This window comes from Chiloscyllium plagiosum, chromosome 50 (assembly GCF_004010195.1).
Source record: "Chiloscyllium plagiosum isolate BGI_BamShark_2017 chromosome 50, ASM401019v2, whole genome shotgun sequence".
In the NCBI taxonomy this organism is placed as follows: Eukaryota; Metazoa; Chordata; class Chondrichthyes; order Orectolobiformes; family Hemiscylliidae; genus Chiloscyllium; species Chiloscyllium plagiosum.
The window spans coordinates 6,190,018-6,215,492 of NC_057759.1; the positions used below are offsets into that span (position 1 = coordinate 6,190,018).

At 43.2% G+C, this 25,475-nt stretch overlaps 1 long non-coding RNA gene across 1 annotated transcript; it reads left to right on the forward strand.

The window, feature by feature from the left end:
• Positions 1-839: 839 nt before the first annotated feature.
• Positions 840-15,070, forward strand: LOC122544663. Its single transcript, XR_006310424.1, has 5 exons — positions 840-1,005; positions 2,419-2,544; positions 6,140-6,229; positions 8,580-8,645; positions 13,450-15,070. It is a non-coding gene; the product is annotated as an uncharacterized LOC122544663 (long non-coding RNA).
• The last annotated feature ends 10,405 nt before the right edge of the window (positions 15,071-25,475 follow it).

Sequence of the window (25,475 nt, forward strand, 5' to 3'; positions counted from 1 at the left end):
TCTGGGTAACTACAGACCAGTGAGCCTGATATCAGTGGTGGGAAAGTTGCTGAAGAAGGTACTGAAGGATAAAATCTATTTATATTTGGAAAAGAATGGGATGATCGGTGATCTGCACAAAATCATGTTGCCTGGGAGGTCGTGCCTCACCAACTTAATAGAGTTCTTTGAGGAAGTGACCAAGTTGTTAGATGAAGGAAAAGCTGTATATGTCATACACATGGACTTTAGGAAGGCATTTGATAAGGTTCCCCATGGTAAACTAATGGGGAAAGTGAAGTCACGTGGTGTGGACGCATTGGATATGGTGCAAAATACGTTTATGAGGATGTTGCCTGATATGGAAGGTGCTAGCTATGAAGAGAAGCCAAGTAGATTAGGATTGTTTTCATTAGAAACTAGAAGATTGAGGGGGGACCTGATTGAGGTCTACAAAATCATGAAGGGTATAGACGGGGAAGATAGAAATAGGTTTTTCCCGGGGTGACGCATTCAAGGTGAGAGGGGAAAAGTTTAAGGGGGATATACGCAACAATTACTCAACACACAGTGTGGTAGGTGCTTGAAACACATTGCCAGCAGAGGTAGTAGAGGCAGGTGGGTAGATTTATTTAAGATGCCTCTCCACAGATGCATGAGTAGGTGGGGAGCAGAGGGATACAGATGCTTAGGAATTGACCGACAGGTTTAGACAGTGGATTTGGATCAGCTCAGGCTTGGAGGGCCAAAAGGCCTGTTCCTGGGCTATAAATTTTCTTTGTTCTTTATTATATTTGCCTTCCTAACTGCCAACTAAACCTGCCTGTTAACCTGAAGAGAATCCTGAACTCGGACTCATCCCCGAGGACCTTGTTTGTGCTTCAGGCCTGGCAGCATCTGTCCAGAGACAGACAGAGAGAAAGCGGAGTCAACGTTTCGAGTCTGGGGCAGCCGTCCTTCGGGAGAGTGGCCTTTGGTCTTGATGTGCCGCCGCACAATTTCTTGTTCACTCCCACCTCTCTGTCTGTGTGTATTTGTCATTATTATTGAGTTTGGCGAGTCCCGGAGCCGGCCCTGTTGTTTCTCTCTCCTGAAAGGGTTGTCCCTTTAAAGAGCCTTTCCCCTGAAGCAGCTGCTAACGGTCACTTGGGGCACGAGGCGGCCGTTAACCGCCATCTCGCGCGGGGCCTGAAGCTAAAATGGCGCCGGGGCCACGCGGGAAGGAAAAGCGCCGAGGGAGAGCGGACTGTGACAACATGCCCCGTTCCCGAGGGGCAGGATGGTGGTTATTGGGGGGTGGAGGGGGACAGGAGAGATACCCCTCCCAGTGAGGCATCTTGTACAAACCGCGAGATCTCTCTCTCTCTCTGTAACTGACTGTCCATGACTTGCTTTAACTCTCTGATTATGTCGATCTTGTACAAACCGCGAGGTCTCTATCATTCTCTGTTTGACTGTCTATGACTTGCTTTAACTCTGTCGATTAATCTCTATGACGCTGTGATTTTGTGCCTCTTTCTGTTTGACTATCTTTCTTTAAAACTCTGTGTCCCTGTGTGTGTCTATGTTTCTCTCTGTTTCTCCCTGCCTCTCTGTGACCCTCTGTCTCTCTCTGATTCTCAGTGACTCTGTAACTCTCTCTGACTGTATGGTGAAAGTACTATTTGTTGCTGAACACAACAACAACTCCTGCCTTAGAAAAGTGCCGAACAGTTTGCTTTAATCTCAGGCATCCCTGTGTCAGTCCGAGAGCTGACTGCCCGCTCTGGAAATAAGGTAGTGGAGAGAGACAGCACCTCATTAAACTACTCTGTTTGACCCCAATTGAATATATTTTCTGTAAGGGTGGTGAAGAGATTTAGTGGGAATACTCCAACCACTGCAGAACTGTACACACAATCATCACCATCAGCAAAAGTCAAGAGGCAATTAGCATTGTGCTGTTTCTAACCAGGAGCGAGTATCTCTCCTGAACAGCAAATGTATCGCTATTTCAGTGAGGTTTTTAAGCATCTCTATACAAATCGACATTATCAGAGGAATGTGATGGCACTGGGGAAGCACACAGGGAGATTTACCAGGATGTTGCCTTGGGGGCTGGAGAGTTTGAGTGATGGAGAGACATTGGACAGACTGGGGTTGTTTTCCTTGGAGCAGAGCAGATTGAGCGTGGGGACATGATTGAGATGTATAAAATGATGAGGGGTGTAGGCAGGAAGAAACCTCCCCCACCCCCTTGAAGGAGGGATCAATGACTGGGGGAGGGGCATACGTCTAATACCATACTCTCAGTCGTAAGGTCACAGAACAGAAATAGGCCCTTCAGCCCAACACATCTATGCTGACCAGGTCCCCAAATGGAACTAGTCCATTTGCTTGTGTTTGGCCCATATCCGTCAAAACCTTTCCTATCCATGTATCTTTCCAAATGTCTCTTAGACAGGAGAGAGCTGGCCATTGAGTGCTTCCAGTCCCAGCACCAAGGCAGATACCAGTGCATCGTGATCAACAGGGGTTGGAACGATATTTAATGTGACCAGGAATTCCATAACCTCACAGAGCCAGGTAATTTATTCTTCATCTTTGATCTGTGCACGTTCTTCACTGGAGTCCAGCTGAAGATTAACATGAACACTAAAAAATTGCTTCAGAAACTCAGCAGGTCGGCAGCATCTGTGGGGGAGAGGAGGAAGGGAGAAAGAGAGAGAGAGAGTAATATACTTTCTCAGATAAGGGAGGCCTTCATAGCAAGAGGATTCAAGTCCAAGTGAAGGCATGTCTCCCTACAATTGGACACGGTGAGACCACACCCTGGAAACCTGTGTGAGCAGTTTGGGGTTTCCTTATTTGAGGAAGGTTATTGTGCCTATGGAGGGAGTGCAGCAAAGGTTTCCCAGAATGATTCCTGGGATGGCAGGACTGACAGAGGCAGAGAGACTGGAATGATTAGGGTGACACTCACTGCAGTTTAGAAGAATTAAGGGAGAATCTTTCAGAAACCTATAAACTTGAACAAGGACGAAACAGAATAAACATGAGGAGGGTGTTCCCGGTGACTGGGCGGAGAGTCCAGAACCAGGGGGTCACAGTCAAAAGGAAATGGAGTGGGACTGAGATGGGGAGAAATGTCTTTACCCAGAGAGTGGGGAGCCTGTGGAATTCTCTGTCACAGAAAGCAGTAAGGCCAGAATACTGAATGTTGTTCAGGAAGGAGTTGGATTGAGTTCTTTGGGGCTAAAGGGAGAGTGTGGGGAGACAAGGGACTGTGTTGGGTGATCAGCCATGATCCCTTTGAATGGGCGGAGCAGACTAGAGGGGCCGAATGGCCGCCTCCTGATGATATTTTCGATATTTCTCTGTGAATGGCCCAGTTGCCGCCGACTGGTGGAGGACAAGGCAAGTTTTGCCTCGATATATGCAGGCCGTGAAAATGAGGGACAGTAATTTCTAGTTGACAATTTAGAGAGAGTTGGTGCAGAGCGATCTTTTGAGTTTAGCATCGAATAGTTTGGGTTGGATTGGTGGGATATTGTTACTGAGAGAGGCTGCACAGATACAATGATGCTACTGCAATGGTGAGGGTTTGGAGGGAATTTTCAGACACGAGGGTTTCCCTCCAAACGAACGAGCATTGGCAGGGGGTCAGGGCGACAGGGAACACTGGGCTTGGTGTTTGCTGAAGGGATGATGTTATTGACAGGAAATCCCTCTCTGAATCCAACACAGGCAAACAGCACTGAGATGGCAGTACTCATTGTCCCACTGTTTCTGATCCTTTTTCTCCTCACATTGCTTCCCATTAAACTCCGGGATTGGAAATAAGGTGAGTGAGACACTCTAGCAGGTAACCCCGGTGATCATTCTCCAGTTGGTGCTCGATGTAGGTTTCAAACTGATGTTGCTCACATAGTGTGCGTATGAGAGAGTATGTGTGTGAGTATGTTTGAGTGAGAATATGAAAGAGTGTGTCTCTCTCTGTGTGAGAGAGAGAGAGAGACACACACACACATTTTCATTGACACTCACGCATAGTTTCACATGCACGCGCACACACCGACTCAGTAATGTCTGCAGTGCATATTGTAGACCACACTTGAGAAGCTGAACACCGTCCAGGGACAAGACAGCCCCTGCTTGATTGGCACCACATCCACTCCATCCACCACCCGCGCTAAGTAGCAGCTACGAGATGCCCTGCAGAAGTTCACCAAAGCTCCTCAGGCAGCACCTTCCAAACCGACAACCAGGTCCATCTAGAAGGATAAGCACAGCAGATGCATGAGAATACCACTTCTTGCAAGTTTCCTTTTGAGCCACTCACCATCCCCAACTTGGAAATACATCAGCCATTCATTTAGTGTCGCTGGGTCAAAATCCTGTAGTTCCCTATCTAATGGTATTGTGGGTCGACCTACAGCACAGGGACTGCAGTGGTTCAAGAAGGCAGCTCACTACCTCCTTCTCAAGGGGCCAACTAGAGATGGATAATAAATTCTCGGCCTAGCCAGGGACTTTCCCATCCCACAAGTGAATTAAAAAAGAAATAAAGCACTATTTGGGAATGTGCTTTGTGAGGATGTCGGCAGGCTGAACAAGTGGCAGACGAAATTACTTGGGGAGACATACAAAGTAATGTGCGGTGTTCAGAGGAATGGTCAGCACAGATATAAACTAAAGATTAAAATTGGAATAACTGTCACTTGCGCATCAGTCAAAGAATCTAGATTCATTTGCTAGCAGAAGAAGCTGAATATTTGCAGTAAAACTTTCCAATATTCTTTCTCTCTTATTTTCTCCAGCTGATTCTTCGAGCAGTTTCCTGTGGCACAGGTAAATTAGTGAGGTGGTTAGCAACTTCAAACAGCATTCAAACACTGTCTAAATGGGCTGTAAATCACTCGGGGATGCAAACCCAGCAATTTTATATTTGTTCGACAAATTGGAGCAAATGAACTGTTGTGTCTGACTCGTTTGCAAATCTAAAGCACAACAGTTCAAATTGACGACACACTCACAATTTCCGTTAGACAGTGAACTGAGCGTTGGTCAGTCCCATTAGCAGTGAGGTTATCCATTGCAGTTGGAAGAATTGAAAAAGGGAACTTATCATCTGAATAGGAGAGAAAGTTCAAAATGTCAGTGTAAAGGCTACAGCAAGTCACAAGGAAGACATTTATTGCGAAAGGAATGGTAACCTCAGTCAGTGAGAGATTCAAACCCATGCTGTCGATGTTACTCCACATTCCAAACCAGCCATCCAGCCAACTGAGCTAACCTGACACCCAATACAAAGCAGAGAGCAGAAAAGAAATCAATTCCGGTGACAGCACAAGTCTTGAATGGAGAATATTAGATTATATTGGAGATACATCTTTGATCTGTTGGATATTTCTTTGTATGTGTGTAACATCTTGCCTTCACAGGCAACAGTAGCTGAATTTAGAAATACATTTGATAAAGGGAGTTGGCCTTCTATTACCTAAGCTGGTTTTCTTCTGTTCTGGACACTTTACTTAAGGAAGGATGTTCAAACCCTGGAGACAGTGTGAAGGAGATTTATGAGAATGATCACAACGATGAGGGATTTTAGATTCAGGGAAAGGTTCAAGAGATTAAGCTTATTCGCTTTTGAGCAGAGAAGATGAAATATTGACCTTATTGAGAGGTTGAAAGTTTGAACAATTCTGACAGGAAAGCAAGTTATTGTTTCCCACTCATTAGTCTATTATTAACTGGCTGGTCAGAATTTCAAGATTGTCAGTGAGAGAGTGAGATGAGGAGAAACCTATTTGGGTTATTGGGTTTGGAATGTGCTGCTTGGGAGAGTGGTGGAGGCAGATTGCATAGGAGGTTTGAAAAGAGAGCTCAATATAAATTTGAAAGGGATGATGGTATAGGGCTGGAGACTGGGACTAGCTGGGTAGCTCGTTCAGGAGCTGGTACAGACACGAATGATCTCCTTCCGTACAGTAAAATTGTATGATTCTATGAACGTACAAGTTTTGAGCCACATTCCGGACAATTCCAGGAGGTCATTCATTGGGACCTTGGCTCAGTGACCTCATTGCCAGGGGGTTTTGTACGCAAACAGCAGCAAATTGTTGTCACGAGCGGGATTGGAACTTGATTGGGTAATGATCTGGAAATATTTCATTTCAAGGGAGGCGATGGAAGATCTAGCTGAGGGCACGAATGAGGACAGACCTGCAAGAAGTTTCGAATGCACAGATCGGGCTAAGCCGATTAAATGGTGAGTGTGATTCTGTGAGGTGCTGATCCTACACGTCATGTATTGGTCAGCGTTCATGCTGGTATTTATCTGATTTGGAAGATCAGCAAAAACAAATCTGTTCCTGGAAGTGTTGGAGGGAAGTTTGGGTTGTTTCCTTTCCAACAGAGAAGATTGATGGTGGAAGGGGACATGACAGAGGTGTGTAAGATTGGTAGTGTTGTTGAGCAGAGCACCCGAGGGGTTCAGGTCCATAATTCTTTGGAGTTTGTGTCACGGGTGGACAGGGTGTTTGGGAAGGTGTTGAGAACACTTGCCTTCATTGCTCAGCCCATTGAGTTTTGGAGTTCAGACACCATGTTGTGGTTGTACAGGACATTGGTGAAGCCTGTTCTGGTGTATTGTGTCCAGTTCTGGTTGCACTTCGAGAAAGGACATTATTAAGCTGGAGAGGGTTTAGAAAAGATATACCAGAATGTTGTTGAGAATGGAGAGTTTGAGTTATAAGGAGAGGCTGGATGGACTGGGACTAATTTCACTGGAGAGTAGAAGTTTGAGAGGTATAGAGGTTTATGAAATCATGATGGGCATAGATGAGGTGAATGGCACGTGTCTTTTCCCTCGGGTGGGGGACTTCAAGACCAGGGGACATATTTTTCAGTTGAGAAGAAAAACATTTTTGAAAATGACATGATGGGTAACATTTTTTGACGGAGAGTGGTTCACATGTGGATTGAACTTTCAGAGGAAGTGGCGGATACAGGGTCAGTTACAATATTTAAAAGACATTTAGATTAGTACGCGAATAGGAAAGGTTGGATAGATAAGGGCCAAGTGCAAACAAGTTGGACTAGTTTAGTTTGAGATTATGAATGGCATGGACGAATTGGACCGAAGGGTCCGATTCCTTGCTGAGTGACTCTATGATTCTATTCTGTGGGTCGTGGACAGGAAGGACAGGAAGCAGCTTAGTCGAAGGGTCAGTAACAAGGGGGGACATCATTTTAAATTGAAGGGTAAGAGGTTTTGAGAGCGATTTGAGGATTGTTTCACCCGGAGGATGGTAGGGATTTGGAATGTGTGAAAATAAAATATTTGGACTTGCAATTTCTATTTGAAATCACTAATTGCTCCGTTGTGTGGGAATGCCACTTTGTAACTGCAAGTGGTTGCATGGTTTATTAATGTGGAATATCCGTATAAAGGAGCAGGAGGAGGCCATGGAGGGTGCCCTTGAGCCTGTTCCACCATTCAATGCCTGATCTGTGACCTGACTCCATCGACCTGCCTTTGGCCCTTATCCCCTTAAAAACTTTGCTGAACAAAAAACTTATCTCTCAGATTTAAAACTAACAACTGATCCAGCAATGCCTGCTGTTGTGGAAGAGAGTTCCAAACTTCCCCTAGCCTCTGTGCATATTAGTACTACCGAATATCTCTCCTGTTGTCCGACTATGCCCTCCCAATTTCTAGATCCCCCAAACAGTGGAAACACTTTCAATTTATCCACCCTGTCTTTTCCTGTTAATATCTTCAATCAGATCATCCCTGAACCGTGTAAATTTTGCACAGAGCAGGCTTAATTTGTGTAATCTCTCCACATAATTTAACCCCTGAAGCCCAGGTATCATTCTTGTAAACTCATGCTGTACTTCCTCCCAGGCCAATCTATCCTTCCTCAGGTGTATTGCCCAGATCTGCTCCAAGTGGCGTCTAACCAGGGTTTTGTATAACTGCAGCATCCCTTCTGCATCCTTATACTCCAGTCCTCTTGATATAAAGGCCAGCATTCCATTAGCTTTCTTCAGGCACTGAATGTCAGAAATAAAAAGAAACACAGAAATTGTTGGAAAAATTCAGCAGGGACAGATTGTTTGCCACCTGGGGACTGACTGGATGGCAAGTTGTCTTCAACAGTAAAGAATGTGTGTATATCTACAGCACATGGACTGCAGCAGTGAAAGAAAGCAGCTCGTCTCTACCTTCTCAAGGGAACAAGTAGGGATGAGTTGGGCAATAAACGCTGGGTCCAGTGGGTGATACCCATGTGCCATGAGTGAATAATAAAAAAATGCAATTTACCCCAGGGCCTCCACCTTCCCTTTTGTGAGCTTGTTCTGGGAGGGAAGATGGCACCTTTGTAGTGAATGTTGATGCAAAATACCCATTTGATGTTATTGAGTGACATGGTTCATGAACTGCTTTGAAAAGGTTGATATATAGCTAAGCGTTTAGGTTTATATTCCTGCTGGGTTGGGGCTGTGACCTTAATTATCAGTCCGTATTTAATTTTGAGGCATCGTTTGCTGTTGGTTTAACATTCTGATCTCTAACCTTTCGGTTCACTTTGCTTATTGTTTCTTGATTGTAGATGACTCCGAAATAGACAGCAGTTTGGTGTACTCAGTTTTCATCATCTCCAAACCAAGAAACGCTGGTACAGGATACAATATATATACTTATAACATTTCTGGTTCAGTGAAAGTGGAGATTTTCTCCAGTTTATCTTAACCCTGAAAAACCCAGCCACTTTTAAACATCACTGGTGTTTCTCTTGCTCATTGCATGGAGTGGAGGTCCATGAATCTTTTTACATCATTTGAATTTATTAATAATCCATAGTGTTTGCAATCATCTAAATCATAGACATGTTCCATCTATGTCAACTAAATTAACAACAGGGCAATGTGAATTGGAAGAGGAAACGTTACACTGATGGCGAATTGCTTTATCTGACATCTTGTTTTGAGGGGATGCCTAAATTTTAGGCCCTGGGACATCAATCTGTTGGTTGCCCCAGCTTAATGTCTGAGAGTGGCCCCTTCTGGCCAAGGTCTTTGGGGCAAGGAGCCATTCATTTTAGGTCTAGCATTATTCACATGTGGAGCATTGTCATTTCTTTGTCCTGAGTGTTTCTTTAATGATACAAAGATAGGTGGAAGGATCGGTAGTGTTGTGGAAGCAGGGATGCTGCAGAAGGATTTGGACAGGCGAAGAGATCGGGCAATGAAATGGCAGATGGAATACAATGTGTGAAAGTTGGAAGTTATGTACTTTAGTAGGAAGAACAGAGATGGAGACTGTTTTCTAAATGGAAAACTTTATTGCAGATAGCTGTCATTACGTCTTTAAAACAGAGATAGATAGGTTCTTGATCAGTAGAAGGATCAACCGTTACAGAGAGAAGGCAGGAGAATGGGATTAACAAACATATATTAGCCATGATGGAATGTTGGAGCAGACTTGATGGGTTGAATGGCTGCTATATCTTATAGTCTTGACACGAAGTGACTAATATATTGTGATGCATCGCACAGTTTAGTCCCTCAGATTCAGAGCTTTCTGAGCATGTGCTATGAGTCACCCACACTAAAAAGTGTTCAGACAGCTGGACGACCAACACAACATACGGGTGAGGAGCCCTTGGGAGCCTGCTATCCCCATTCTGTATGGCTGTGACTCATCTCATCCCAGTCTCAGCCCCAATTTCCTGTCCCCACTCCCTTTAACCCCTCACTGATTAACAATCTGTCAGTCCCCTCCTTCAATTTATTTAGTGTCCTGACATGCTCCCGCTTACTGGGGGGGGGGGGGAGAGGAAGAGTCCCAGAGATTCCCACCCCCTCTCCCTTGGAGAGAAGCCATTTCTCAGCATCACTGTATTCAATCTGTCCCACCCTCTTCTCCTGAAACAATGACCCTCTCGTTCTAAATTGTCCCACATGAGGAACCATCCTCACTTTGTCTCCTTTGTCAATCCCACCCCCTTTAGCATCCTATATCCCTCAGTTGGATGTCCTCTCATTCCTATAAACTACAGAGAGTATTGGCCTTGACTACTCAATCTCTCTTTTGAAGACAAACCTCTCTGAACATGAAATGTACAAAATCACGTTGCAGTTGGATGGTATCTTGGATGTAGAATACATGTCACAAAGTGCTTTAGTCATAACTTCTGAGAGATCTACAGCGAAGGAAAAGGCCCATTGAGTCTGTGCCGGTCAGAAACAATCACCTCACTATTTTCCAATCCCATTTCCTCAGCACCTGGCCCCATAGCCCTGGTGTCACCAATGCACATCTAAATCCTCCTTCAATGTGATGAGTGTTTCATCTTCTCCCACCCTTACAGGCAGTGAGCTCCAGATTCCCACCACCCTCTGGGTGAACAAGATTTTCCTCACATTCCCTCGAAACCTCTGGCCCTTACCTTCAATCTGTGCCCCTCCTCCACCTCTGTCAAGGGGTGAAAGTTCCTTCCTATCTTCACCCCTCATTGTTTTATACATCTCTCTCTTTCAATCCACTCTGCTATAAGGTCAACAACCCCAGTCTGTCCAATCTCCCTCAATCACTGAAACTCTCCAGCCCCCAAGGCAACCTGCTGGTAAATCTCCCTGTGCATCCTCTCACAGTTCATTCAGATATGTCCCGTTGGTAAAATGTCTTTTATTTATAGCTCATTCCACTGGTGCATCAGGAAAGAAACACATAGGTTATTTTGTAGTGAAAAAGAGGACCGTTTATATTTAATCAGCAAAGTTATGTTTTTAGCAGGCAGTTTATGTAAAGTCACCATTGTCTCATTAGAGAGCGGGAGAAAGGGGTGTAGGAGAGAAAGAGAGAGAAAAAGCAACAACTGTTTATGGTTTAACCTGAGGGTCGCCACATCTAAGGCACAGGGAATGATCATTCACAGCAATCTCAACCAGAGCAGCAATTGAACTACAAGCTGTCAGCCTGACTATACATTGTAAGCCAACTATAGAATCAACTGAGCAAACCAACCCCTACATGGCCAATGGCAAAAACATTGGGTGGCTCAGTGGCTGGGTGGTTAGCATTGCTGTCTCACAGCACCAGGGACCCAGGAACAATTCCAGCCTTGGGTGACTGTCTGTGTAGAGTTTGCACGTTGTCCCCTTCTCTGCTTGGGTTTTCTCCAGGTGTTCTGGTTTCCTCCCAAAGTCCAAAGATGTGGAGTTTAGATGGATTGGCCATGCTAAGTTGCCCATAATGTGAGGGATAGGCAGGCAAGGAGGGTTAGCCAATGCAAACGCAGTGTTACAGGGATAGGGTAGGGTAGTATATCTGGGCGGGATGCTATTCAGAGGATCAGTATGGACTCGATGGGCTGAAAGGCCTGCTTTCACACTGTAGGATTCTATCATGTGCAGGTGAAGGGGATTGGCCATGGTTAATGCAGGGTTACGGGGATAGGGTCAGGGTCTGTTTGGGATGCTCTTCACTGGCTTGGGCAGACTGGATGGGCTGAATGGTCTCTGTCCACACTTTGTGGATTATGGCGACATCAATGTTTAGCACAAAGATGTGATGAAACTTATTCTGAAATTAATTTTGATGAGATTCATTTTCAGTTTCTGAAATAATGGGAAAACAAAATCCTATGTTTACACCTCCCCAGGGTATGTCCTGGAGGTGTGAATTTGAATCTTGCTGTGGCAGGTGGTGGATTTGGAATTTGATTTTAAACAGAAACAGATCTGGAGTTAAGACTCTAATGATGACTGTTGTCAGGAACAAACAGCCATCTGGTTCAAAATTGAAGACTGAGGCGAGGAGGAATTTCTTCTCTGAGGGTTGAGAGTCTTTGGAACTCCTTGCCACAGAGAGCTGTGTGTGGGGACAGGGAGCAGGTTTATAGCTGGGGTAGATAGACTCTTGATCAGTCGAGGAATTGAGGGTTACATGTTAAATGCAGGAAAGTGAGTGTGAGGAATGGTGCATCAATCATGATGCTATTGAATGGCTGAGTAGGTTCGAGAGGCCAAATAGCCTTTTCCTGTTCCTGTCTGATGGTCCTTCAGGAAATGAAATCTGTCCTCCTCACCCAGTCTGCTCTGCACATGACTTCTAATCCTTTCCAAATTCCTCACCACCTTCTGGCTGAGCGAGTCGATTGGTTCAAGGACATTTTGGAATTGCATCCACTTCCCACTTTGGCAGAGATAACTGCATCCTGTTCAGAATACAGAGAAATAACATTTGTCAGAGTCAGTATTCGGCTTGTTGAAATCACATGCTTTGCCATGAGAAATTGGTCTGGATAATGACCCCAGATATTCACAGCTCCTCCTGAACACACTGTCTTTCAGGCAAAGTTTATTATTCTCATCCAAATTTAGAGTTACCACTTCCCACTTTGGCAGAGATAACTGCATCCTGTTCAGAGTACAGAGAAATAACATTTGTCAGGGTCAGTTTTCGGCTTGTTGAAATCACATGCTTTGCCATGAGAAATTCGTCTGGATAATGACCCCAGATATTCACAGCTCCTCCTGAACACACTGTCTTTCAGGCAAAGTTTATTATTCTCATCCAAATTTAGAGTTATACAGCGTGGAAACAGGCCCTTTGGCCCAACTTGCCCAAGCTTAACAGGTTTCCCAAACTCAACTAGTCCCATTTGTCTGCATTTGGCCCATATCGCTCTCAACCTTTCTTATCTATGTACCTTTCCAATGTCTTTGAAATGTTGTAATTGTACCTGCCTCTACCACTTCCTCTGGCAGCTCATTCCATATATTCTGCCCTCTGTGTGATAAATTTGCCTCTCTCATCCCTTTTTAATCTCTCCCCTCTCACCTTAAACCTATGCCCACTAGTTTTGGACACCCCTACCCTGGGGAAAAGACCATAGCTGTTTACCTTATCTCTGCCCCTCGTGATATTATAACCTCTCGGGTCACCCTTCAGCCTCTGAAAAACTGGGAGAAAAGCTCCCAGATTATGCCACTTCTTGTTATAACTCAAATCTACAGTCGTGGTAACATCTGTATACCCTTTCCAACTTGAAAACATCCTTTCCACAGCAGGTTGACCAGCACTGTAGACAGTGTTCTAAAAGTGGACTCACCAACGTCCTGTACAGCTGTAACATGACGCCCCAACTCCTGCCGTCAGTGCTCTGACCAGTGAAGGGAAGCATGGCAAATGCTGCCTTCATCACCACGTCTAGCTGTGACACCACATTCAAGGAACTGTCTTCCTGCATCCCAAGGTCTGTTTGTTCAGAAACACTCCCCAGACTTGTACTATTAACAATATAAGTGCTGCCCTGGTTTGCCTCCCCAAAATGCAACACCTCACATTTATCTAAATTAAACTTCATCTGGATCAAACTTCCATTGTACTCCTAGATAACCTCCTTCTCTGTCCACAATGACACTACTTTTGGTCCTTCTCCTACCTACTATGTTTCTGTGTTGTCCTGTTTTCAGGCTGACCAAGCAGAGCAGCAACCACCCTGCATCACACACACCACTCTGAGGCACACAGATACAGGAGGGGATGAGGAACCAAGTCAAGATGAAGAGAGAAACGTTTATGTCAACCTTCCACGGACATCGTGAGACAGCGTAAAAGAAAGCCTGTGAAGCTTCACAAATCGATCAATAGCAATCCTACCTTGCAGTAAATGAGGAGGACAAGGAAGAGAAGGCATCGCAATGTCACGTTACTGCGACTAGGCTAGGCTTTGTCTCAATTCAGTCAGCAAGATGTCAGTTCCAAAGATGGACTTGTCTTGAGAAACCATCTGCATAATTGTCTCTTCCACAACCCTCAGTGTGTCAGTCTATTCCCACTGTAGCACAATCTCACTGTTGGTGGCCGAGATTTGAGATTTTATGCTGATCATTCCTAACTTGGATATCCATTTCATCTCTTGGCGAATGAGTCCAGGCAGATGAGCCAATGAATTGAATGTACTCTCCATGTTTTGTTTAAATTGTGGTGAGCTGGAAACAATTCAAGCCAGGATTGTTTTCCAGCCCTATCTTCATTGCCCTCTAATTTTATCACTTCCAGTACATATCCAGCTCTCATTTCATACCTCATATGGAATCGTACATCCACCACGATCTCAGGCTGCACAATCCAAATCCTAACAACTCTGAGTGAAGATATTTCTCCTCATCTCACTGCTAGCTCTCTTGCAGATAATCTTGAAATTGTGACCTCTAGTTCCTGACATACCAAGTAATGGTAACAAAATATTTGTCTTTCCCTTGTCAAAATTCTTCATAATTTTGAACACCTCCACAATGTTTCCCTCTTAATCTTCTCTGCTCCCATGAGAAGGAGCCTGATATCACTAATCCTTCCTTGTATGTAAAATCCTCCATTCCTGCTACCATTCTAGTAAATCTTCAATGAACCCTCTCCAAAGCTTAAAGCTTCTTAAATAAACTGCCCAGAACTGAACACAAATGTAGTCTGAACAATGATTTGTGGAGGAGGAGCATCGTCTCCTCAGCTTTATACTCAATGCCTCTATTTATAACGGCAAGGATCCTATCAGCCTTCTTCACAAAAGGTTTCAGCTTGCCTGGCCACCTTCAGAGAATGATAAACGTGAACCCAGAGGTCCCTCTGCTCCAGTGATCCCTTCAAAGATGTACCATTGACCCTGCATTGTTGCCGTGTGTTTCTGTTAGCAAAATGCATTACCTCATATTTCTCTGCATTGGAATTCATCTGCCAGATTTCAGCCCATTTGGTAAACTTGTCAATCTTCCTGTGAAGTCACTCAACAGCATCTTCACAATTCACTCTTCTCCCAGGGTTAGTATCAACTGCAATTTAGAGATTATATTCTCAACACCCAACTCCTAATCATTTATATAACCAATGTATTTATCAATGTGTACTTGTCAGTTTCTTCCATGTGCGCGTAACTATCAATTCTACCTGTCCGTTTCACTTATGTGAATGTGTGAGTGTATTTACCAGTCTGTTCCTGGTCTGCGAATTGGGACTGTCAATATTAAGACCATAAGGCCATAAGCGGAAGTAAGGCCATTCGGCCCATCGAGTCCACTCCGCCATTCAATCATGGCTGATGGGCATTTCAACTCTACTTACCCGCATTCTCCCCGTAGCCCTTAATTCCTTGTGACATCAAGAATTTATCAATTTCTGCCTTGAAGACATTTAGCGTCCCAGCCTCCACTGCACTCTGTGGCAATGAATTCCACAGGCCCACCACTCTCTGGCTGAAGAAATATCTCCGGAATCTCCGCTGGACACGCTCCAGTGCCAGTATGTCCTTCCTGAGGTGTGGGGACCAAAACTGGACACAGTACTCCAAATAGGGCCGAACCAGAGCTTTATAAAGTCTGTATTAATCTGTACTTGTCAGTTTCTCCTATATCAGGATGTAGATGCAGTTACCAATCTGTGCTCCTCAATCTCGGCATTGTCAATATGTGAATTTACTTATCGACTTCTTGTCAGATCCTATTTGGTGAATGTGAACAGTGCAGGTACCAATATGTACCTGTGAGAATCTGCTCTGAATATGAGACTGTCATTATCAGACTGTACTTGTCAGTTTATGCTGTGTGAAACTGGGAGTGTAGTTATCATTCTGTTCCTATCAGTTTTAGCTTTGTGAATGAGAGTGTAGTTATTAATTTGTCCCCGACAGTTACTGCAATGCGATTGTGAGACAAAAGTTAACTGAAACTGACCGATGGAGACTGTTAATAACACATTTGCATCGCAGTAACAGGGTCGTCATCGTTTGTTTGTTTCTGCAACATGAATGAGTGTGTAATTATCAGCCTGTACTTGTCAGTGTCTACTCTTGTGTATTAAAGTGGACGCTATCAATATTCTGTGTCTGTGCGATACATTCTGTGATATTTGTTATTAGGGTGTTGAGATTGGATCTTAATCTTTTCCGCATTTTGTGATTTCTGAGTTGACTGTCAGTCTGTGGGGGTGGGTGGGGGAGAAAGGAGATAAGGTGATGGCAGAAGGGAAACTGCTTTATTCTGAATTAAGGTCACACATTTCTTGTTTGGGGAGAGAGTCTGGGATCTGTGATATCACTGAGATATTTAGTTTTAATTTGTACCCAGACATTGTTGGTGTTTTTGTTTGTGAAAATGAGTTTTATTCTGCATGCCAGTCCAGTTTTGTATGATATTTTTATACCAATGTGCAACACAACAGCATGTCATCACCTTTCTCACCAAAATTAGAATCGCTGAAATGTGCCATTCAGCAGACCATTCAGCTCATTTTGTCTCTCCTGGGACATTCTCTTATGCATCAGTTCTGAAGTGGAAACAGGCCCTTCGGCCCAACAAATCCACATCGACCCGCCGAAGCGCAACCCACCCATGCCCCTACATTTACCCCTTACCTAACACTACGGGCAATTTAGCATGGCCAATTCACCTGACCTGCACATCTTTGGACTGTGGGAAGAAACCGGAGCACCCGGAGGAAACCCACGCAGACACTGGGAGAACATGCAAACTCCACACGGTCAGTTGCCTGAGGCAGGAATTGAACCCGGGTCTCAGACGCTGTGAAGCAGCAGTGCCACCGTGCCGCCCACGATCCCTGTTTTATATTATAATATTTGTTTCATTTTTTTTTCTTTATTTCAGGAAGGATCCTCAAACTGTGGAGAGGGTTCATCGGAGATTTACTGGATCTCATTCACCTATGTTCAGTTGTGATTTTTTTGTCTGAGTGTCGCATAAACTCTGTAAATAAACTATTTTCAATGATGCTTAATTTTATTGCATTTCAGTTTCAATTTATTTTTACATTGCATGTATGTGCACGTGTGGTAGACTTTATCAGGTGCTGCATATCCTCAGCTGTGATAAGTGATGTTGAGAGTCAATTCATACCTGGAAATAATTGAGGCCAAATTTTATTATTTTCCTTTCAGCATCCAGTGGCTGAATGAGAGTGAGTTTACTCTTGAACTGAGATACAGACTGACAACACATGTCTCCTTGTAGTGAATGGGAAACAGCCGAAGTTCTTTAATTGTTAGTGTCTGGAGGAATCATGTACAAGTGAAAACGTAACAGAAAGGATTTGGTGCTGCTCTTCACAGTCAAGGTAGGAAACACAATGGACCTTTTGTATCTTGGATAGTGCGGAATCTAACAGAGTAATGATATAAAATGTTGGCCTTCAGAATGCTATCAATTTTGTTTCAGTGCATAGTGATGTACTTTTCTGAACACTACTGAAATAACAATCAGTGTAAATTAAATGAACAGTGTAAATGAAACGGTGGTGAACAATTCAGCTGCATTGGAGCTGACTGACCATAATGTTCCTTGTACAGAAAAGATAATTGGCTAATTCACTTCTATTTTCTGATGGAGACAGAACATTCCCCTGCTCTGTAGTGTGAGCATGCACCATCAGCAGTACTTTTGCATTGCTCTCTAGGTAGGGAGTAGGAAAGGAAAATGACTTTTATTTTTTGTCATGCAGTGCGGAATATGTAAACTGCCAAATTCAATTTATTAAACAAAAGCAGTGTTCAACTCTGCTTGAAGATAAAATGTGCAATTCTACAAACCTACCCATTTTGGCTTTTTTGTCCCTTTTCTCCACTGCTTTGAAAGGTGGTTATTAGATTCCACTGATACATTATGAATTTTACAGCCAGATTTCACGCTTTTTTTTGTGATACGTCCCAGAGAGGGGGAGGAGGAATGCAGAGCTCTTTGTAGAAAATTGCAACAATTTTGAAAGAAGGACATAATTATCTGAAAAAAAAAGAATTTTTGGTTGGACTGAAACAGACAAAGCAAAGTCTTCTACTGCAATATGAAGAATTGCAGAATGATGTTTGATAAACATGGGATGATAAGCTCCTCTGGTACCCTGGTCCATTTATGCAATTGGATGCTGGCTGATCAGGATGAAAATTGTTAGCTGATTGTTTTTGATCGGTACAGACACAAAAGTTTTGAAGGGCCTGATTCTCTGCTATAGGCCTCTCTGACAAAGGATCTGTGGGTAGAAATCATTTTGAATGTAACATTTTGTGTTACTTGCAATATCAATGTAACTGCATGGCTGTTAGACATTGTAATGTGCGTCAGGGTGGTGTATGTTTTGAAACTCATCGTAAGTCTGAGAGAGAGAGAGAGAGAGAGAGACTACCTGTGTGTGTGTGTGTGTGTGTGTGTGTGTGTGTTGGGGGGCGGGGGGAACGTTTGGTTATGTACCTAAACATTAATCATTCTATGTCAGGCTTTGCTACAGATTATGCATTTGGTATTCATATTATTTGATTGCTGTGTCTATGTATGTGACAAAAGATTAATTGTACTTCTCAGTTACTAATAGCTGAAATGTATCCTTCAATTCAATTTTGACTCAATATCTACTTGACATATGATTGTTCAAAGTAATCGCATCACCTTGATTGTAACATTAAAATTATTGTTACTAAATACAGACAATATAAAGATTGGTGCACTTGTGGATAGTGTAGAAGTTTGTCAAAGAATACAGCAGGATCACTTGTAGATATGGGTGGAGAAATGACCGATTGAGTTTAATTCGGTCAGGTGTAAGATGCTGGACTTTGGGAGATCAAATGTTCAGGAAAGGTATACAGTAAATGACTGTTCTGTGAACAACACTGATGTACAAAAGGATCTTGGGGTTCAAGTCTATAGCTCCCTGAAAGTGGCCATGCAAGTAGATAGGGTGGTATCGAGAAGGCGGCGTATGGCGTGCCTGCCTTATTGGTTGATGTTACTTGGGCCATACTTAGAGTATTGTGACAAAAGATTAATTCTGTCCTTCTCAGTTAATGAGAGCTGAAATGTTTCCTTCAATGTACTCACTACCTACCTCACATATGGTTGTTCAAACTAACAGCATAGTCTATTTGTTCACCTCGATTGTGATGTTTAAAGTATCCTTACTAAAGTTCAGAACCTGGTGAGGACAACCTCAATCGAGACCTTGGGTTCCAGTCATACCACACACTCCCTCTCAGTCACACACATGCTCATGCAGACCCTCTCTCATCCACACGCTTTCCCTCATACATACACCCCCCCACACTCTCACCCATGCAGACACCCTCTCACAGGCTTATACTCTATCATACTCATACACACACTTTACCAAGCATACACACACACATTCGCATGTCTACTCATTCTCAAATGCTCTCTCTCTCGCACACACACATGCAAGTCTCTGGGGTGAATGTATATTTGCCGATGCATTCTATTTTGCTCAAAAAGAGCACAACCTGCAGGCAGTCAATCCATGTAATGTTTTATATATTCCTCCTTTGGCAAGAGAACCAGTCTGACTCAAGATTGGGATACAGACAGACTCTAACCTCACACCTTTAATACATTGTCTGAGTTGAGATGCCACCCTTTTTTAAATAAAGTCTGAAGTCATCTTTGGAATGTTCTGGGATGTATATATTAATGAACTGAAACCTGCAACCCATTCTAAAAGATGAAACACTGAACAACAATCTTGGTTTCTTTAAAATATCATTTCAGTTGCATGACACTATAATCTTTTGTGATAGATTCTGTGTCTCATGATCCTGTTTCATAGTTACCTGATGAAGGAGCAGCGCTCTGAAAAATAGTACTTCCAAATGAACCTGCTGGACTATAATCTGGTGTTATGAGATTTTTCAATTGTGGTCGGCATATTACAGGAAGGACGTGGAGAATTTAGAGAGGGTGCAGAAGAGGTTTGCCAGAATGTTGTCTAGAGGGAATGAGCTATAAAGAGAAGCTAGAAGAACACATAGTCTCTGCTGCTCAGAAGAAAATTGAGGGCAGACTTGAGAGAAGTCTGTAAAATTTGAAGAGTTGTAGCTCATGTTGAGGTTCTTGATCTAGGTTTTCTCGCTGACCTGGATGTTTTGTCACCATATTAGGTACCATTATCAGTGACCCTCTGGATGAAGCACTGGTGATATTTGTCCACGACATTGGACAAACAAGCAGAAAACTAGCCACAAAAAGACATGACCCACTCTCACTAGTATCCTTACATACAGATGAGGAAGGACACCACTTCAACTGGGACACCACATCCATCCTAGGACAAGTCAAACCAAGACATGCACGAGAATTCCAAGAAGCATGGTATTCCAACCGGAACTCCATCAACAAACAGATTGACTTGGATCCCATTTACCACCCCTGAGAAAATGACCACTAAATGACATCACCACAGGAAACAACACTACACAGGAAATGACATCACCAACCCAAGGAAACCTAAACCTATAAACAGAAAGTGGGCCATACCACCAGAGCTTCATCCGGAGGCTCACTGATTTACCTACAAAACGTCTAAAAGCAAAACTTCCATCTCAGTGAGCAAACCTACACCCAGAAAGCTTCAAAATTATGAGATGCATGTTTAAGGTTGATGGTCAGAGTCTTTTTCCAAGAGTTGAAATGTCTAAAACTAAGAGGCATGCAGATAAGGTGAGACGGGGTAGAGAGCGGCAGATACCATAAAAGATATTGAAGGGACTTTAAAATAAGCAAATTAACATGCAAGAAATGGAGGGATATGGACCATGGGCAGGCAAAAGGGTTTAAATTTCATTCGGCGTCATGCTCGGCACAACATCGTGGGCTGAAGGACCCGTTCCTGTGCTGTACCGTTCTATGTTCAGATTTAATGCAATGTATATTTCGGATGAGGATTCATTCAAATTGATTGGAACTGGGTAGCATGCATTGAGAATGTAGATAAAAAATATAAACTTCCATTTCCTCGGTGGTTTTTGACTCCTGGTTTGAACATGTCTCTCTGGAAATGGAGCTCAATGCGAGTCTGACTCAATTCACTCTGACTGTGGAAAGGATGTTCTTTGCTCTGATAGCGGTAACATACCTGCTGTTTGTTCGAAGCAGCTGGTCACACTTGGTCTGTACCGAGGAAATATTACATTGTCTTGGTCCTTTGGGTACTTGCCTGGAGGTAGACAGAAGAGATAACTGATGTTGATTTACAAGAGGTGTGATTGGCAACATCAATGTAACGTTCAGCCCATCTTGTCCATGCCAACGCCAACACACCCAGATGCCCTTTCTCATCCCACCATCCTGGCACAGCCTGTAACCTTGCAGTTTACAACACTTGAGGTGCAGTTCCAGGGAATTTTTGTTTAAAAAAAATGTATGGTCTCTGCCTGCAGCACCAAATCAGGCAGCAACTTCCAGATACCCACCACTGTCTACACAAAAATAACATTTTTCCCCATATTATCTAAACCTACAACCACTGAGCTTGAATCAGTGATCCCTGGTTTTTGAACTCTCTCCAAAGTAAACCGGTTCCTCCTATCTAATGTCTCCCTCTCACTAGTTAGTTAAAAATCACACAACATCAGATTATAATTCAACAGGTTTATTTGGATGTGCAGACTTTCAGAGTGCTGCTCCTTCATCAGGTAGCTCACTATTTAGTACTGTAGACCCCCCCCCCCAACCTCCGTACCTGTGGGGGATATGTTCCAGCACCAACAGAGCTAATGTAAAACCACAGGTGCAAAACCATTAATTTAAATGGGAAATATACCTTCTTGGGCTGCTCCTTCATCAGGTAGCTCACTATTTAGTACTGTAGACCCCCCCCCCCTCCGTACCTGTGGGGGAAATGTTCCAGCACCAACAGAGCTAATGTAAAACCACAGGTGCAAAACCATTAATTTAAATGGGAAATATACCTTCTTGGCAGTCTCCTGGTTCCTGGTTCTGGAACATTCCCTTTTATGTACTTGGACCATGGTAAACCGCGATAACCGGACTCGCGAATACAGGGTTGTCCTGTATTCCTTAATCATGGCACCTCTGTTCCAAGGAATACAACCCCAACCTCTCCCATCTCTCCTGATCGCTACAATTCTGGCAACATTCTAGTAAATCTCCTCTGCACTCTCTCCACAGCAACGACGTCCTTCCTGTAATGTGGTGACCCAACTGCACTCAATACTCCTGTTGTAGCGACCAGTGCCTCGTATAGTTTCATTGTTATTTCCCTATTTTTGCATTCACCCCTCTGCCAATGAGGGAGAGCATTCCATGTGCCTTCTTTACAACCCCATCTATCTTTAGGGACCTGCGCACTTTCACACTAAGATCTCTCACTTCACTTGCCCCTCTCAATATATTCCCATTTATTGTCTGACTTCCCAAAATGTGTTCCCTCATACTTATCAGAGCTGAACTCCATCTGCCACTTTCCTGCCCACTCCACCAAACCATCTATATAGTTTTGGAGCTTACAGCTATCCACCACACTATCCACGACACGGGCAATTTTTGTGTCATCTGCAAATTTCACAAATTTTCCCACCATATTCCACTGCAACTCATTAATGTATAAAATAAACAGCTCAGGTCCCAACACTGAGCTATGCAGAGCACCACTTGAAACAACTTCCCATTCACAATGGCCACCATTGACCATTATCCTATCTTTCCTGTGACTAGCCAAATTTGGGTCCAATTCAACACATTACCCTGTATCCCATGGACTTTTACTTCTTTGACCAGTCTGCTGTGATGCTGCTGCTCCTTTTAACAACCTTGTAAAAGACACAGGCTCCGAAAAGTCGGAGTTGATGGGTTTTAGGGCCATTTTGATTAAAGCTAACGGGTAATGCCTCAGGCAAAAGGCTTCCACATTTTTAAAAAGAATACTTGTACTATGAAAGGGGAGTGTCCCAGTTTTCCCAGCTCAGCTTTTCTCTGGTTTCAAATGTGGTTTTTGGCTGCCTGGCTATTGACTAAAAGCAGTCAGGGAGTTGAAAAAGCTGCTGAACCCAAAGAAGCAGGTCCATGATTGTGCTCTCTGTCTGACATCTCTCCTGTGAGACCCTGTGTTTGATTTTACCTTTTGTGCCAAGGGGTATTTATGGGGATTGTTGTAAATGTTGGGAACACCATCATTAAGTTGGTATAATCTGTTGGGTTTTCAGATTTTTAAGTTATTTAGTATTCTGTTCTCTTTTGTTTGTGTATCATTCGGTAAATTTGTAAATTAAACTGTTTGGTTTAAAACTACATGGTTTGACCAGCTGCATTTCTCCTGGAATATCTTCGTTACACCCGCTTAAAACAACTAGTAAAGTTAGGGTCCGGGTTACCTTATTGAAATGTTTGGAGGCCTTTTCCGTAACAGATTGGGGGTTGTTTGCAAAACTTATTCTGTAGTTCTGATTTGCGATTTGAGTTGTTGGACTCAAAGGCAGCGAGTGGTAAGTATTAGTGTCTTTTGTTGAATTCAATTGGTTTAAACAGTGCTTGGAGAAAGTGAGGACCGCAGATGCTGGAGATCAGAGACTAGAGTGTGGTGCTGGAAAAGCACAGCAGGTCAGGCAGCATCTGAGGAATAGGAGAATCAATGTTTCGGGCATCAGCCCTTCATGAGGAAACAGTGCTAGGGATAGCAAAGTCTCTGAGTCATCGAGTTTACTGGGGATGGAAGAACTGACTTCAGGTTTTTGCAAAAAGTGATTACGGCCAAGCTGCTGGAATTAGCAGACAAGCTGGAGCTTGACTTGCCTCCTTCCACGTGGAAAAAGGCGATAATTACAGTAATAACTCAACATTTAAATTTGCTGGAAGTGCCATCAGAATCTTTAGAGATGGCTAACATTCAATTGAAAATGAAGCAACTCGAGTTCGAGGCAAAAGTCAAGGGCAACAGAAACAAACAGTTTGAATTATGATTAAAAGCAGAAGAGAGGGAGGAGAGAGAGAAAAGGAGAGAGAGGAAAGGAAGAAAGGAGGAGTTTGAACTTTGGAAGTTGGCACTTAGATAGGAGTTCAAAAATTCACTTCCTGAAGTACTGAGAACTCATGTGTAAGAGCAGAGAGTTAAAACAGCAAGACTGGCATCGGAAATGGCTGATGACTGAGTTGATCAATAAATCAAAATTGGGCTGCCAAAATCAATTTCAATCCATGAGGGATAATAATTGTGGGTAAGAGAAATTCTCACATGGAAAGGGAAAAGTACATTCCTGTGAAGATCACAAGGATAATTTACCACAGGGTAAAAAGGAAACCCTTGAAGAGGAAAGACAAGTGAAAAAGCTCTGGTATTTTCAATAAAGTAGGCCACATAGAATCAGTATTACTGGGTTAGGAAAAGCACTGAGAAGCCAGATGTAGGAAAACCAGATAAGCCAGTGAATTTTGTTGGAGTGGTAACAGAGAGTAATGTGTACAAGCTGGTTGGAGGTTGTTTATGGAGGAAGTGCCAGATCTTCTTAAACCATACGCCGTGAAGGTGAAGTTTACTCGCATAGGCCAGGAGCAGCAGGTAAAGAGGTAGCAATATTCAGAGATACAAGGATCCTCTCAATCTGTCATGCTAAAAGATGAGGATATATGTACCTCTGAAGGGCTATTGCCAGAAAAGGTATGAGTAACTGGAATTCACATTGAGACAAGAAATGCTCAATTGTAAGAAGTGAGGTTAGAGTGTCGAGTGAAGAGGGCAGAAGTCATAGTAGGAGTACTGGACAAACTTTCAGCTCTGGGAATACAATTTGTCCTTGTTAATGATGTTGCTGATTCACTGGTGGTAATGTCGATTGTGGTTGAAAAGCCAATGGAAATTGAGGCAACTGAACTATTGCAGGGCACATATCCTGGGATGTTTCTGATTGTGTGGTAACGAGGTCACAAAGTCACCAGTTGAAACAGGAAAGTTCAAAGAGTACAGATAAGAAAGTTGAAGGGAAATTAGCAGAGACCCTGTTTGATCAGATAGTTGAGACAAACCAGGGACAGAGATGACAAAGCAGACATCTTTAGCTCAGGTAAATTAACTGAGTTACAGCAAAAAGATGAAAATTTAAAGCAATTGTATCAAAAGGCATACACAAAACGAATCCAAATGTGTCCCTAATTGTTATTATCTTAAAAATGATGTCTTAATGAGGAAATGGAGAACATCACATTCAGGCAGATGAGAAATGGGCAGACGTTTATCAAGTTATATTGTTAGTGGATTATAGAAAGGACATGATGCGAGTATAGCACATGAGCTACCTGTATAAATTGTGTTTGAAATTCACATTATTTAATTGTCATCTCGGTAGATGACAACTATTCAGTCAAGGATTAATTCTATCCTTCTCAGTCTCACACAAACTTCATGTAAATATGCTTCATCCCGGGTGGAGAATTTGAACTGTAGGCAGAGGCTGAACAGGCTGGAACTGTTTTCCCAGGAGAGTGACCTTATAGAAGTTTATAAAATCATAAGGCACACGGCGAAGTCGTGGAGCCTGGTACAATTATAACATTTAAAAGGCATCTGAATGAGTATAATGAGAAAGCCTTCAAATTTGTCCTTAAATACTTAGACTAAATGTAATGTTGAATTGCAGAACACAAGAAAATAAACAGGACAGGCAGGGAGGCATCAGGCCACAAAAGGGGGAACCTAGGATGTG